Source organism: Gorilla gorilla, chromosome 6, assembly GCF_029281585.2.
Source record: "Gorilla gorilla gorilla isolate KB3781 chromosome 6, NHGRI_mGorGor1-v2.1_pri, whole genome shotgun sequence".
Classification (NCBI taxonomy): domain Eukaryota; kingdom Metazoa; phylum Chordata; class Mammalia; order Primates; family Hominidae; genus Gorilla; species Gorilla gorilla.
In genome coordinates this window covers 7,973,296-7,988,303 of record NC_073230.2, presented here as the reverse complement: position 1 = coordinate 7,988,303, position 15,008 = coordinate 7,973,296, and the positions used below count along the sequence as shown (strand labels likewise).

The 15,008-nt window shown below is 56.8% G+C and overlaps 1 long non-coding RNA gene across 1 annotated transcript; it reads right to left on the bottom strand.

The window, feature by feature from the left end:
* Positions 1–10,589: 10,589 nt before the first annotated feature.
* Positions 10,590–14,900, bottom strand: LOC109027843 (uncharacterized). Its single transcript, XR_002006933.4, has 5 exons — positions 14,818–14,900; positions 13,096–14,374; positions 12,157–12,603; positions 11,538–11,736; positions 10,590–10,962 (listed from the first exon to the last, which is right to left on the bottom strand). It is a non-coding gene; the product is annotated as an uncharacterized lncRNA (long non-coding RNA).
* Between the last annotated feature and the right edge of the window lie 108 nt (positions 14,901–15,008).

Below are 15,008 nucleotides of genomic sequence, written 5' to 3'. Positions count from 1 at the left end.
CTGGAGAAGAGGTGGGGCCAGGTGGAGGTTCTACCTGGTTAGGTTTGGGAGAGGCTCAGAGGTTGAGTCAACAGGGGTTCCCCCAGACCAGAGGCACCAGGTGAGGGGGAAGGTGCAGGCCGGGTGCCCCTTGCTGGCCTGGGTGGCTGGGAGGTGGTGTCATTGTTGCCTGGGGGACGAAGCTGGGGCTGTGGGTTCAGGGCTCTGTTTGGGCCATGTTGAGATCAGCTTGTCTTTAGACACCCATGCAGAGGTGTTGGGGCAGAGCTGGACCCGAGTCCAGTTGTCAGGACGGAGGCAACGTTGCCCCCATGAGAAGACGGTGAAGAGTGAGCTCTGGACTCTCCAGGGTGAAGAGGAGGAGCCGGGCCAGGCATGGTGGGTCACGCCTGGAATCTCAGTACTGTGGGAGGCCAAGGCGGGAGGATCACTTGAGCCCAGGAATTTGAGACCAGCCTGGGCAACACAGTGAGACCCTAACTTTACAGAACATACAAAAATTAGCCAGGTGTGGTGGCTTGCACCTGTAGTCCCAGCTACTCGGGGGGCTGAGGTGGGAGCATCACCTACGCCTGGGAGGTGGAAATTGCAGTGAGCTGTGATTGCAGTCGAAGACCCTGTCTCACAAGATAAAGATAAAACAATAAAGAAAAGAGGAGCCCAGGAAGGAGTAGCCGGGGTTGACTCCAGAACACAGGGCCGGGGGCCCTGTAACAGGAGAAGGCGGCACATTGGGGGCAGGTGTGCAATGCTGCAGCGATGTCCTGTCAGATAAGAGAACTGACCAGAGGGGTCAGCGCTGGCGAGGCCGTGGCGCTCTTCACAACGGGCGATCTGTGGGTTGGACGGCAGTTCAGGAGTGGGCATCTCAGCCCCCTGGCCAAGGACTGCGTTCTGAGAAACAGCTTCATTGATCTTACCGGTAGGCAGACGGGTGGTTCGCACTCTTTCTTGCTGACGAGAACCAGGGCTCTCCAGCCGCTCCTGTCAGCCGTCTTGTCACCATGAGGGAACCCAAGAGGAGGACCAAGATGCGGACCTGGACCCTTGATCAGACCTCTCCTGAATCCCGCCTCTGGGCTTCCCAGTAAGATCCCTGACTGTGTTTGGGCTGAGTTTCTATTTTCTGGAGCTGAACGCATCGGCTGAAATAGCCAGACTGTCCAACAGGCAGGTTAAGCCCCTGGTTCACATGTTTGTCACCCATCCTAACCTTCTAGATGTCCAGTCCTATGAGGGCAGGACCGTGTCCCTGCTGTGTCCCCTGACTAGAACGGGGTGCACACAGAGTGCACAGTACGTGCAAAATAAAGACTGTTGAATGCAGCCGGGCACAGTGGCTCACCCCTGTAATCCCAGCACCTTGGGAGGCTGAGGCAGGAGGATAGCTTGAGGCCAGAAATTGGAGACCAGCCTGGGCAACTTAGCAAGATCCTGTTGCTACAAAAACTTAAAATACTGTTGAATGGAAGTGTCTTAAATCACACTATCAAAGCAAGGGGCAGAGAGAGCGAGCGAGAGAGAGAAATGGAGAGATGGAGAGAGACAGAGACATGGGGAGAGGTGGAGAGAGGGAGACAGAGACCGGGGAGAGAGACCAGAACAGAAACAGCAATACAGAGATAGCAAGATGAGTGGGGAGACAGAGTGACAGGCCCTCTCTGGTAATCCCACCCAGAAGTTTACAGTCAGCACATCTGGGGATCATTTTGGACACCACAGTTTGCTGTGTGGATTATTTTGGATTTCGAGGATGAGGGGTGCGCTGTGGTCCTGGCTGCAGCTGAGGGCCTGGAAGGTCTGGCTTGTGCTAGGTGGGGTCACCGGGCACCTGCGGCTCAGGGGGCTGCCTGCTGTCCAGCCCAACAGACAAGGCTGTGAAGAGCAGGGCGCTGACCGGGCTCCTGTCCACTGGGCACCTGCTGTATGCCAGGCAGTGGGTCTGTGCACCCCTCATCTCACACAGCCCTCTCCCCCAGGCCAGGACGAGTGCCAGCTGCCCTGGGCTATGCACCATGTCTGTGCTGAGCCTGTTGTGATATTCCCGTAAACAGTCCTCACTAGCAGCCACGTAGGCTGCATTGCGCCTTATCACCTTTAGGCCGCCGGGGCTCAGAGACGAAAGCAACCCATCCAAGGTGCACAGCAGCCAGCGGCGGAGCTGCCACCTCCCTCCTTCCCTCCACCCACGTCTGGCGCCCAGCGGGACTGGACGTCGCGGGTGCTGGGGGAAGCCTGGTTTCTGCTATTTCCACTCAGGAGCAGGGGGATGCTATCCCACCAGAGGGGAGCCTGTACCACAGCCCAGAGGTGCACCTCGGGTCACAGCGAGGCGAGGATAAGATTATCTGATGTATTTTGCTCTCTCCTGTCCAGAAAAACAGCCCCAGGCCAAAATGGCTTCTCCAGTGGTCCAGACAGGGAGGGTCCTCAGAGCTCACCCACTGCTCACCAGAATCCTCGCCCAACGGCCAGGGGGCGAGACCCCAAGGAGGAAGAGTGTGCCGAGGTCACTCAGAGGGGAGGTTTGAGCCCCAGGTCTCTCCCACCCCACGCCCCAGTGCTCCAGCTAAGTGCTTGCCAGCTATGTCTGGGGTTACAGTTGCCAGGGGTCACAGGTCGCCCAGCCAGGACAGTGCGGGAGCTGCAGCTGGGTGAGGACAGAGAAGTCCCCTCACGCAGGCCTGGGAAGGGAGGGGCGTGGTGTTCTCTTCTGCCTGGAGGGCCGGGGGCCATTTCTCACTGGTGACCCTAGGGGTCCTGGGTGCTGTGTCCAGATCTGACCAATCAGAGCATTGTCCCCAACCATGGTCACTGACCTGGGGCAGCACGAGCCCAGACTTAGCCGGTGAGATGCAGCTTTGCAGCTCTGAGTCTGGGGCAGTGAGTGTGAGGCTGAGTGTCAGTCTGCTGTCCTGCTGCTGTGAAAGGGAGACGAGGGCCCAGTGCCTGATCCAGCCACTCCAAGAGTCTGGGGCAGCGAGGGTGTTAGTCTGCTTTCCTGCCGCCGTGAAAGGGAGATGAGGGCCGGAGACAGCTCTGAAGACACAGGCCGAGTGCCCTGATACAGCCATGGCTGAAGTTGCTCTCTCCTGAGCCCGACAGGTACGTGGACCAATGCATTCTCTTGCTGTCTTGGGCCAGAATGCATTGGGTTCTTGTCATTACAGCCAAGGGTCACCCAGGTGGGGTGGGCTGTGGCTTTCTCTCTTCCTCTATGGAAACTCACAGGTGGGAGATGACGGGCAGCCGGATCCTCCTGCAGGAGGCTAAGCAGTCAGGCCATCAGCCCCCAATGCAGAACTTCAGCAAGGACACAGGAGTTCCCCCGCCTGGCCTCGCCCCCTGAGCTCCCAGGTCAGGGCCACCGTGGGCGTGGACGTCATTGGGTCTCCTCACCCGCAAACCGGAGCTCGATCTTGCACCTGCAGGGCCGACTGGGGAGTCCTGTCTGGTTTAGAACACCTGCGCACGTCAGGTCCTGCCTGGGGGTCAGAGAGATGGTGTCTCCACGTCCCACTGGTTGGCACCATGCTGTACGTACGCAGTCCCGTCTGCTGCAGTGACGTGAGCGTGGTCCTGACGGGCACTGGGGTGGGAGGACCAGCTTCCCCCTGCTCTCTGCGTGGGCTGAGGGGAAAGACCAGGTAGCCATGGAGTGGGCATGGGGCTGGGGACTTCCCTCCCTGACTCTGACCTCCTCTCTCTCTCACCTTCTCTTGCTCTTTTACTTCCTCTTTCTCTCACCCCCTCTCCTCTCTGTCTCACCCCCTCTCTTCTCTGTCTGACCCCCTCTCCTCTCTGTCTCACCCCCTCTCCTCTCTGTCTCACCCCCTCTCCTCTCTGTCTCACCCCCCACCCTGTGGCTTACTTCCCCCATCTCCTCCTCTCTGTCTGTTTCACCCTCCACCTCGTGGCTCCCCTGTCTCCCTCACCTCCCCTGTCTCCCTCACCTCCCCTGTCTCCCTCACCTCCCCTGTCTCCCTCACCTCCCCTGTCTCCCTCACCTCCCCTGTCTCCCTCACCTCCCCTGTCTCCCTCACCTCCCCTGTCTCCCTCACCTCCCCTGTCTCCCTCACCTCCCCTGTCTCCCTCACCTCCCCTGTCTCCCTCACCTCCCCTGTCTCCTCTCTCACCCCACCCTGGGGCTCACCTCCTCCCTCACCTCCTCTCTCTCTCTTTCACCCCCCACCTCGTGGCTCACCTCCCTGCTCACCTCCCTGCTCACCTCCCTGCTCACCTCCTTGCTCACCTCCTTTTCCTCCTCCTTCCTATTCTCCTTTAGTTTACTGTCTCCCTCCCACTTCTCAGCTCCTTATTCCTCAGCGTGGTTTGGTGCCCACCCCAGGGTGTTCGGAGTCTGTTTCACAAGAAAGCCATTTGCCCCCACACCTCACTTGGCCCCTAAGGGCAGTGTGGGTGAAGCAGTCTCTCTCAGCCAGGAAGAGGAGTCACCCAGACCCTCCAGCCTCCCCTTGAGGCCAGCCCACTGAGCCACGGCACCGTCACAGGGCAGCCATGCCCCCAACCAGCCCACCCGCTGAGCACTGCCCCCTCCCCCCGGCCCCCGCCCCCGCCCCCGCCCCCGCCCCCGCCCCTGCCCCTGCCCGGCCCCACTCCCAGGCTTGGCGGAACAGGGACCAGGCTGGTGGCAAGTCTGCAGGGGCCGGGAGGGTCTTCAGCACAGCTTCTGTTTTTCCCATCACAGCAGCACTGGAGTGGCAGTCATCGCATCCCAGACGGGTAAACTGAGGCTCAGGGCGTCAGCGTGAGTTGCTTGAGGTCACACAGTCAGCAGGAGGTCAACTCTGAAGCCCAGCTCTGCTGGCCCAGTGGCGGGGGCTGGCCTGTGTGGCCAGGGGCGTCCCCAGGCAGCACTGTCCGTTCAGAGGGCACCTGGGGGCCAGAGCCGGGCAGGACCCGCCGGGCACACAGCCCCATCAGAGATATAGCTTCTCATGCCCCAGTGCCTCTTATAAAACAGAAGCAACAGCATTTCTGGGGCCAGGCGCGGTGGCTCACGCCTGTAATCCCAACACTTTGGGAGGCTGAGGCGGGCAGATCATGAGGTCAGGAGTTCGAGACCATCCTGGCTAACATGGTGAAACCCCGTCTCTACTGAAAAACACAAAAAAATTAGCCGGGCGTGGTGGCGGGCGCCTGTAGTCCCAGCTACTCCGGGAGGCTGAGGCAGGAGAATGGCGTGAACCCGGGAGGCAGAGGTTGCAGTGAGCCGAGACTGCACCACTGCACTCCAGCCTGGGCGACAGAGCGAGACTCCATCTCGAAACAAAAACAGAAACAAAAAAACCCCAGAAGCGACGGTGATTCTTAGAGAAGTAACATTAACACATCACAGAGCATCCGGACGCTGGGTGTGGAGGAAACGTGACAAGCAGCCCCCAAGCTCTGATGCCTCAGCGGGCAGCGTCGTGTCGCGCACAGAGGACCGGGCAGCGCCGGGCGAGGGCTTGGAGAAGAACAGGGCGTGGAAGCTATAAGCCCGGTGCTAGGAGGCTGTCTTTCTGTCCACCCATAAATGGAGCCGCAATTTCCAACAGTGAGAGAAGGGGTAAGAACACGAGGGCCGTTTGCGCCTGGGATTTGATTTGATTTGATTTGATTTGATTTTTTTCTGGCATCTTGATCTCGGAGCACCTAGGATCTTAGGTTGTTCCTAGTTGCTGTTTTAAATCCTGGTGCTCTGAGCCCTTGAAGCAAACGTGTCGTTTTCTTAGGCTGGGTGCCTGATGTGGGATTACAGGGTCAGGAGCTGTGGCCACACTGGTGGCTCCTGGTGCCGAATTGCCGCCAGGTTGACCTGCAACTTCCGGAAGCTCAGAAAGTAGCCTGTGCTCCCCCGGCCTCTCCCTCGGGGCGGGGGTGGAGGCTGTGGGGGGCATGGTTGGTGATGAAGGAAAACGTCCTCCTGTGTTTCTTCCCAGCTGTGATTCTCCTGCACATCATCAGTGGTTTTCTGAGCATGAGCAGAGACCCCCGATAGATAAATGTGCTTTAAAAATTTGGCAAATATATTGTTCTGTACATGCAGATAAGAACACAGGGACACTGGAAATTAAGTGTAACGCAAAACTAAAGGATTCCATTTGTTTAGATTTTAAATTTTTTACGAGATCTTTCGATTGTCTACACTGTCAAACCCAACGGTCTTTTTTTTAAACTTAAAACTTGAAACGCCGGGTGCGGTGGCTCATGCCTGTAATCCCAGCACTTTGGGAGGCCGAGGCGGGCGGGTCATCTGAGGTCAGGAGTTCCAGACCAGCCTGACCAACATGGAGAAAGCCCATCTCTACTAAAAATACAAAATTAGCTAGGTGTGGCGGTGGGCACCTGTAATCCCAGCTACTTGGGAGGCTGAGGCAGGAGAATCACTTGAACCTGGGAAGTGGAGGTTGCAGTGAGCCGAGATCGTGCCACTGCACTCCAGCCTGGGCAACAAGAGTGAAACTCCATCTCAAAAAATAAAATAAAAAAATAAAGGTTTGGAGAGCCTTTTAAAAATAATAATAAAACACGAAACATAACACTCCTTCTAGTCTTTTATTTGGGGTTTGCTCTGGCTTTCTGAGTTCTGAATGTTCTCTCCATTTTAGAAGTTTGATAAACTATGGGAAAACTAGGAAATAGGAATTAGCTTTTTTTCACCACTGTTTGTTTTGAAAACTTCAATTTTACAGAAAAGTCATAAGAATAATACAATGAACAGCTGTATACCCCTCACCTCATTCACCTGTTGTCCCCATTTTATCTCTCATTTCTATCCACATCTATCTCTATATTTATCTACCTATATCTATCACTCTACCATCCATCCATCCACTCATCCATCTGTCCATCCATCCATCATATATCCATCCATCTTCTGTCCATTCATCTACCTATCTATCCATCATCTATCTATCCCTCCATCCAGCTACCCATCTATCACCTATCCATCCGTCTATTCATCCATTATCACCTATCCATCCATCCATCATCTATCTATATCCATCAATCCATCTTCTATCCATTCATCCACCCATCTACCCATCATGTATCCATCCCTCCATTGTCTATCCATCCATTCATCCATCATGTGTCTGTCCATCCATCATCCACCCATCCATCATCTATCAATCTCTCCATTCATCATGTATCCATCCATCCATTATCCATCCATCCATCATCTATCTATTCATCCATCATCTATCCATTCATCCATCCATCATCTACCCATCTGTCCATCATCTATTCCGTCATCACCTATCCATCTATAATCCCTCCATTCATTCGTCTATGCGTCCATTCATCTACCATGTATCCATTCATCATCTATCCATCCATCATCCATCATCTATCCATCCATTATCTATCCATCAATCCATCATCTTTCTATTCATCCATTCATCATCTATACATCATCTACCCATCTGTCCATTATCTATTCCTTCATCTATCCATCCATAATCCATCTATCCATCCATTCATCTATGCATCCATTCATCCACCATGTATCCATCCATCCATCCATTATCTATCCATCAATCATCTATCTATTCATCATTTATCTGTCTATCCATCATCTATATTCCCCTCCCAACCATTTGAAAATAAGCTGCAAACATCATGACACTTTACCCCAACTGCCACGGCATCACCCAAGAACAAGGAGGTCCTCCTGCACCACCATCACACCATCAGCACACCCAAAGGACTCAACAATGATACAATAAAGTAATCTAGTATTTCCCCAGTGGTCCCAATCAGCTTTTGAGCTGCCTGCTGGTTTGAATGTGGGAGTCCGTCAAGAATGGAACATGGCATTGAGTTGTCAGGTCTTTTAAGTTCCTGTTAGTCCAGAATGGTTGCCCTCTGGTGCTTTTCTCATGGCAATGATGTTTTTGCAGGTCAGGCCAGGTGTTAAGTGGAATGTGTCTCAGTCTGGGTTGTCTCCTTGTTTCCTTGATGTCCGATCAGGGCTAAACATCTTTGGCAGGAACGTGGCAGGGGATGTGTGCCTATCCTTGCTTCACGTGGTACAAGTTTATCCCTGAACCTTTTAATATATATATATATAAACTTAATTTTTAATACATCTGAAGTTATCTAGTGTGGGGTAAAATGAGGATTTCATCAGATTGTTTTTTTTTTTTTTTTAGAACAGCTTCAACTGCATTTAATCCACAATCCTTTCAATGTCTTTTAAAATTCTTCATCTACAACAGAGCCTTTTCTGGGGTCTCTGGTCACATGGGTGCCACACTGTTCTGATTATTGTGGCTCTAAGATATGGTTGGCCTTGTGGGGGCTCACGCCTGTAATCCCAGCACTTTAGGAGGCCAAGACAGGCAGATCACTTGAGGCCAGGAGTTCAAGACCAGCCTGGCCAACATGGCAAAACCTTGTTTCTACTAAAAATACAAAAATTAGCCAGGCGTAGTGGCACCCTCCTGTAGTCCCAGCTACTCAGGAGGTTGAGGTGGGAGAATCGCTTGAACCTGGGAGGTGGGCATTGCAGTGAGCTGAGATTGTGCCCCTGCATTCCAGCCTGGGTGACAGAGAGATACCCTGTCTCAATAAATAAAAATACAATATGCTTAACCTTCCTCCTCCCCCTCCCACCCCCATACTTTCTTTGTTCTAGAAGTTTCTGTGCTTCCCATGCATACATGCATGTGGCTTTCCGGCTGCCCCTCTCTCTGGCCTCGACAGGCCACTTCCTTTCTCTGCCCCATGAGCTCGGGTCCCCTCCACCTCAGCCCTGCTGGTGAAGGTCAGATTTGTGCTTCTGCTCAAGGGAGGGACTGGTCACCCCGATGTGGGGTCTTTTCCATGGGGCAGGGCCGGCGTCTCATCCTCTTCCCTCAGCAGAGGCCGAGGAAGGTCAGGGGCACGGGGGCTTGGCCTGGCTCCTTCGCCTCTCCCGATGTCTAACCTGCACCTTTTGACGAGGGTGAGGCCCTCAAAACCGGATGGAATGAGGGACCACAGGCTGCTCCCAACCATCCACGGTCACAAGAGGAACAGAAGCTGTGGGCAGCGCCCAGGGGAAGCGCTCTGGGGTTGGCCTGGGCTTTAACCGGGTGACCCCAGTGACCCCAGTGACCTGCCGGATGACTCAGGCCCACGCCTGCCCCACCTTGGAACTCGGAATTCACATCCAACATGCAGGAACTTGGGCCTTGAGTCTGAAGCCCTTGGGGATGGGAGGGGTTTGCGGCTTTGGCCTGGGAGGGGCAGTGGTCACTAAAGTTCAGGCTCCCCAACGCCCTCACTCCCTAGCCCCGCTCGGCCTGGCTGCTTCTCAAAGCTCAGTCTGCCCAGCCAAAACATCTACTCAGAAAACGTCTCTTCCCAGCCAGGCCTCCCGCTGCAGGGGTTGGACAGAGGAAGGGAGAGGACACGGTGAGGCGGGGAGGGAAGTGGAGAGCAGAGGCCCTTGAGGACCTGTCCTCCCCCACTCCCTTCCAGCTGCCCTGGGGGGTGACTCTGTTTCTATGGGAGCCATCTGGGTCTGTACTTCTGTGACTCCACGCAGAGTCCGCAGCTCCCAGGGAAACGGCAGGCCCCAGAGAACAGGGGCCTGGGTTCAAATGTCACCACCACCACTACTTGTAATGTCAGCCTCCTCACCTGTAAAATGCAGGTATTGGATGTGATGGCCTTAATTTCTAGGTGAGATCAAGACACTTCCCTGGTTCTCTCTGACTGCACAGGACTGGAGATGCCCCCTGAGAAGCCCAGCTGGCTGCCAACGGGAGCCCTGGAACAGGGAAGGATCTGTGGGCACGGTGGGGAGACGGGGCTGACTCAGCTTCCGAGTTGCTTTCTTGCTGTTTTAAGAGCCAGACCCAGTGGAGGCAAGGAGCATAGCCCGAAATAGCGACGGCGGGAGTGTTTACACCCCAGCTATTGGCAAGTGCTAAGAATTGAGTTGTCTGCAGCTGCCAGGAACCTGCTGGGTGTTTCAGAAGCCTTACCTCGTGCACTCTTCTTACGGTCTCCACTGCAGCCATCTGGAAGCCCAGCCACCCTCATATCTCACCCAGACGACTGCACACCTCCCTGTCCTCCTCCAGCCCCTTCTCCATGAGGGAGCCGTGTGAAACCACGAAGCAGTGTTAGAAGCCGCCTGTGCACACACTGGCTCTCCCTCTGTCCGGGATGGAGTTTCTGCGTCCCCTCCTCCAGAGTCCAGGAGGGCTGGGGACAGCTTAGGCTGAGAGCGTACAGAGGTGTGGTGCTGCACACATGTACTGCTAGGTCTGGAAAGGGTGTATTGCCTCCACTGTGGGCGTGGGAGCACGAACACAAAGCCCTCTGCCATCCCAGAGACAGCTTGACCCTGGAGGCCTCCATGCTGTGAGGAAGCCCACGCTGGCCCTCAATAGGCCACGAGATGGAGTTGAGCCCACCTGAAAGTGGGAGATGCAGGCCAGCACCCCCGTTCCCCCAACCCCACCGCTCCCCAGGACAGCTGCAGCCACCAACCCTGACTGTAGCTGCAGGACAGACCCTGAGCCTGAACCTGCTGGCTGAGTCCACCTTAAATTCAGGATGCGAGAAATGGAGACAGAATAACAGGATTATTGTTCCTTTATTTATTTAGTTTTGAGACAGAGTCACTGTGTCACCCAGGCTGAGTGCAGTGGTGTGATAATAATTAACTGCAGCCTCAAACTCTTGGGCTTAAGCAATCCTCCTGCCTTAGTCTCCCGAGGACCTGGCACCTTAGGCACATGCCACCAAGCCTGGCTAAGTTTTAGGGTTTTAGTAGAGACGGGGTCTTGCTGTGTTGCCCAGGCTGATCTTGAACTCCTGGGCTGAAGCGATCCTCCTGCCTTGGCCTCCCTCCCAAAGTGCTGGGATGATGGGTGTGGGCCACCGTGCCCGGCCCCTTCTTCCTTTATGCCACGACACCTTGTGTTCCTGCCTGAGGCCCTCCAACGGCTTCCACTGCCCCTAGAATAAAATCCAGAGCCTTCCTTTGGTCCCAAGGCCAAGCGATCTACCTCCTTGTTCTGTGAACAAGCCACGCTGGTTCCCGCCCTGGGGCCTTTGCACCTGCTTTGTCGTGTCGGCCTGGAGTGCCTGACCTAGATGTTCTAGCTGTTCTCAATCGGCTTCTTCTCAGACTCCTCAGACAAGGCCTTCCTGACCTGGGCCTGAAATCCTTTACCTGAAAGGCTGCACCCGAGGCACTCTCTGACTTACTGTTCCTCCTCAGAGACTGAGAGCTCCGTAAGGGCCTGGTCTTAACGCCGTGTCCCCAGCACTTAATACAGTGCCTGGCACATAAACCTGTGCTTCAAGAATGTGTAGCTATTTCCTAGAGCAACCCTCTGAGCTGGCTGTGGCCCAGGGAAGCAAGACGAGCCTCCGGGAGGCTGACAGCAAAAGTCATTGTAATCATGTTTATTTAACTCCATATATCCAAAATGTTTTTTTTCAACCTGAAATTCATACAAAAATTCCCAATTGAGAAATTTTGCATTCTTTACTAAGCCTTCGAAAGCTGGCGTGTGTTCTGCCCTTACCGCACTGTGCAGTTTGGACCGGCCACGTCTCGTGTCCAGCGGCCACACGTGGCCATCGCTCCTGGGCTGGATGGCTCTGGTCTAGCTAGACTCTCGGCTTTCGTTTCTTGAAGCCTCCAAACATCCTTTCATACGTGTCTTCATTCACAAAATGTTCACACAATGATAGTGGGCTCGTGTGCTATTTTCAACTTCATTTCTGTTTGTGTATTTAAAAGAAAATAAAATGATTTAATAGGGAGTTAACATGGAGAGACAGCCTTCCCACCCTGCTGGCGGGGCAGTTATCTCCCTTTCTGGAGAGTGTGAACTGGAAAGGCCTGATCCCTAGTCGCTGGAGGCCTGAGATAATGACTTAATTAACGCCTGCACTGGGCAGTTTTGATCTTCAAGGAGTCCAGCCCACTCGGCTGGTGTTGCTTTTGGATTAATTGCCTAGAACGAAGAAAGCCTTGCCCAGAGATAAAGGGAAACGTGGGGTTTCGTCATTACAAATTGTTCTGAAATCTGCTCTGGCACTGGGGGCAGAGGCCAGGATTTGGGTGCTCAGCTGGTCCCCCCCACCCCCGACCCAGGCACAGGCAGGTGGCCAGCAGTGCGCTTGCCCAGGGCACGCTACCGCAGCTTTTCCTGGGCAGGTGGGCTGGAGGGAGGCTTCCCGACAGTGGAGGCAGCTGTGCGCAGTGACGGCTGTCGGCCTCACGCTTTTCAGATGAGGGAACAGACACCCAGGGCAGTCTAGGGACAGAGCTCACCAAGGCCAAGGTCAAGGGGCAGAGAGCGGAGGGAACTGGCCTCTGCCCCCCTCCCTGCACCTTGGAACTCGGGATCCAGGGGGTGTTTGCTGCCACCCCTACTCCTGGGTGGCCACAGCGTCTTTCCTGTTCCTGCCTGTACACCCCACGTACAAATGCCCCTGCGAATTGAGGATAGTCTATATTTACCGAGGTTGCAGAGGTACCCCGGGGGTGCTGAGCCCCGCTCCAAGTCTTCGCTTAGAGTTGATGTGTGAGTGTCCATGAAATTATACAAGGAAAGAGCTTGGCACCTGGCGCCATCGACGTAGCTGTAAATGTCAGCCGTTACTACTACTACTAAATAACAACGACGGCGATCGCTGCGTGCCTGCTGGTGCCAAGCCCCGGAGGGGCCCCGGACACGCAGCCTGGGTGGGGATGGGTATGAGGGGGCAGCGCCGGGCTCGGCGAAAGTTTCTTCCCCTCTCCAGTCCCCTACCCAGAGGAATGGCCAAGGCCTTTCCCGCCCTCCCTGGGTGCCAGGGTCTTGGGGAGGGGCGGGAGGCAACCAGTCCCGGGCAGACGTCCGGCCACCCGCCCCTGCTGCGCGACGGCCCCCCCTCGCTCGGCCTATTTGGGGCACCTGACTCACGGTAATTATGGGCCCGCGGGCACGTCGGGGCGCGCCGGGAGAGGCCGGATGCACCGGCTCCGGGGGCGACCGGACATCCCAGGCCGCCAGGTGCACCTTGCTTCCCACCAGCACCTCCCCGCACCCGCCGGGAGCTCCCCGCTGCTTCCGCCAGGGGCCCCGGGCTCACCTCGGGGCGCCCACGGACTCCCAGACGCGCGCCTCAGCATGGGGTGCGAATGTTTCGGGGGCGGCGCGCGGGGCGCGTCTGCCTCCCGCACAAAGCCAGGCTCCGTCCCGGGGTCCGCGCCTCTGTCTCCCGGGCCTGGGCGGGGACGCCCACGCCTCCTCCGACGCGGGAGTATATTTAGCCTCATTATCAAATGTTTGCAGTGAACTGTGTGAACCGACTAATAGCGGCTGGAAGTGAAACTCGATTCCTGGCCAGAAAGAAGCATGTGACCGCCCCCATCTGCAAGGATCGCGGCAGGGCGGGCGGGGCAGGTGCTGCAGCCTCCGCGCGCAAAACCCGCCGGCAGGGCCCGGGTCGCACCGTCCCCTCCTGGGCCGAGCACCTGAAACCCACCTCGTCCCTCCGTCCCCCTCCCCAGGGGCTGCAATGAGGACGCTGGGAGTCTGAATGGAAACGAAGGCCGGGGAGGGGGGTCCGCGCGGGCGTGGGATTTTTATCCAAGTCGGTGACCTCTTGGTTAAGTCAGCCCTGCGGTTTCAACGCCCAATCCCCCCAAAAAGCCTGTGGGGGTCCACGTCTCCTTGTTTCTTCCGGGGATCCGGCGGAGAATGTGGCGGGGCCGGGCAGGGGGGTCCCATTCCCACGCCGGGTGCGCCGTGCCCCGAGTCTCCCCAGAAGGCGGCTGTCGCGCGGCTGCACAAGTTTTCGCCTCCCTCGCGCGGCCGCTGTTGTTGTGGTCGCCATGGCGACGGGTCGCGGTTTTATTTTTAATAGCGGCCGGCGATTAGAGAGATGCCTGCACCGCTTTCGCCTAAGCTCTGCGTCCCCCGCGGGTGAAGCACCCACGCCCCGCCCCAGCCCCCGCCTCGCTCCAGCGCCCCTTGCACGTCCCCAGGTGGCCCTAAACTCTAGCTGGGCGCACCCGTAGCTCCAGGCCGGGCAGGGGAGCCGAGGGAAGCAGCCACCTAGGCCCTCAGAGGCGGCGAGGACCCCGAGGATCCCTCAAGCTGGGAGGAACGGGTACCCCAACCCCAATACAACGCGACCCTCCTCCTTGCCTTCCACACCGTCATACCGAGTCCTCTAACCCCACAGAGGTGTCCTCGGGCCCCCTCTGCCCGCGAGCAGTCCGAGGCCCAGGAAGACAGGATGCGCGCCACTCCGGGATAACTGGCCGAAGAATGAGGCCGGGGTCCGGCCTGCGTCCTGGCCCTGCGAGTCCGGCTGTTTCCAGAAGCCATCCAGTGGGTGTCCCCTCCCAAGCCGCAAGTTCCCCCTGGAGGGACAAGGCCTGGCTTTAAGGGGCTCCTCCACGTTTCCAAGGCTCCCCTGGTTCTGTCCCGGTCCCGCTTGGTCCTGACCACCCAGAGGGCATGCTTGACCGCGGGGGTCGTGGTGTGGGGCTGCGGCCAACGGAAGGGAGAGACGCGGGGAGGGGGCCTGCAGGTGTGTGGAAGGGCGCGTGTAGACGCGACCCACTGGGAGCGGAGGGAGAGGCCTCGCCCCCCAAATATTTGGGGGAAGGGGAGAGCCCCCGAAGCGCTCTCCGGATTCGGCCTTTGAAATGCTAGAGCTGGCCTAGCTGGGGATGAAAGACCGCCCGCGGGGCTGCGCCTTAACGGCCTTTGTCTGGAGGGAGGGCGACCGCGACGGGGGCAGGGGTTTAATCCACAGGGTTGGGGGTGACGGCTGGGGCGGGCGGGATTCTCCCCTGCTCACCCAAGGAAGCGTCTCTTGGGCTCCAGGGGCCTAGGCCGTCTAGCCTCGGGGTCTGCACAGCACGCCACCCCGCTGGACCCGGTACCAGGACGCGTAGACCCTCTGGCAGGGCACTGACGAGCACCTGGACCTGTAGTCAGGGTCCAATCCCTCCTGGTCTAGGGAGGCGAAATCCATCCAGCCCAGGCGCA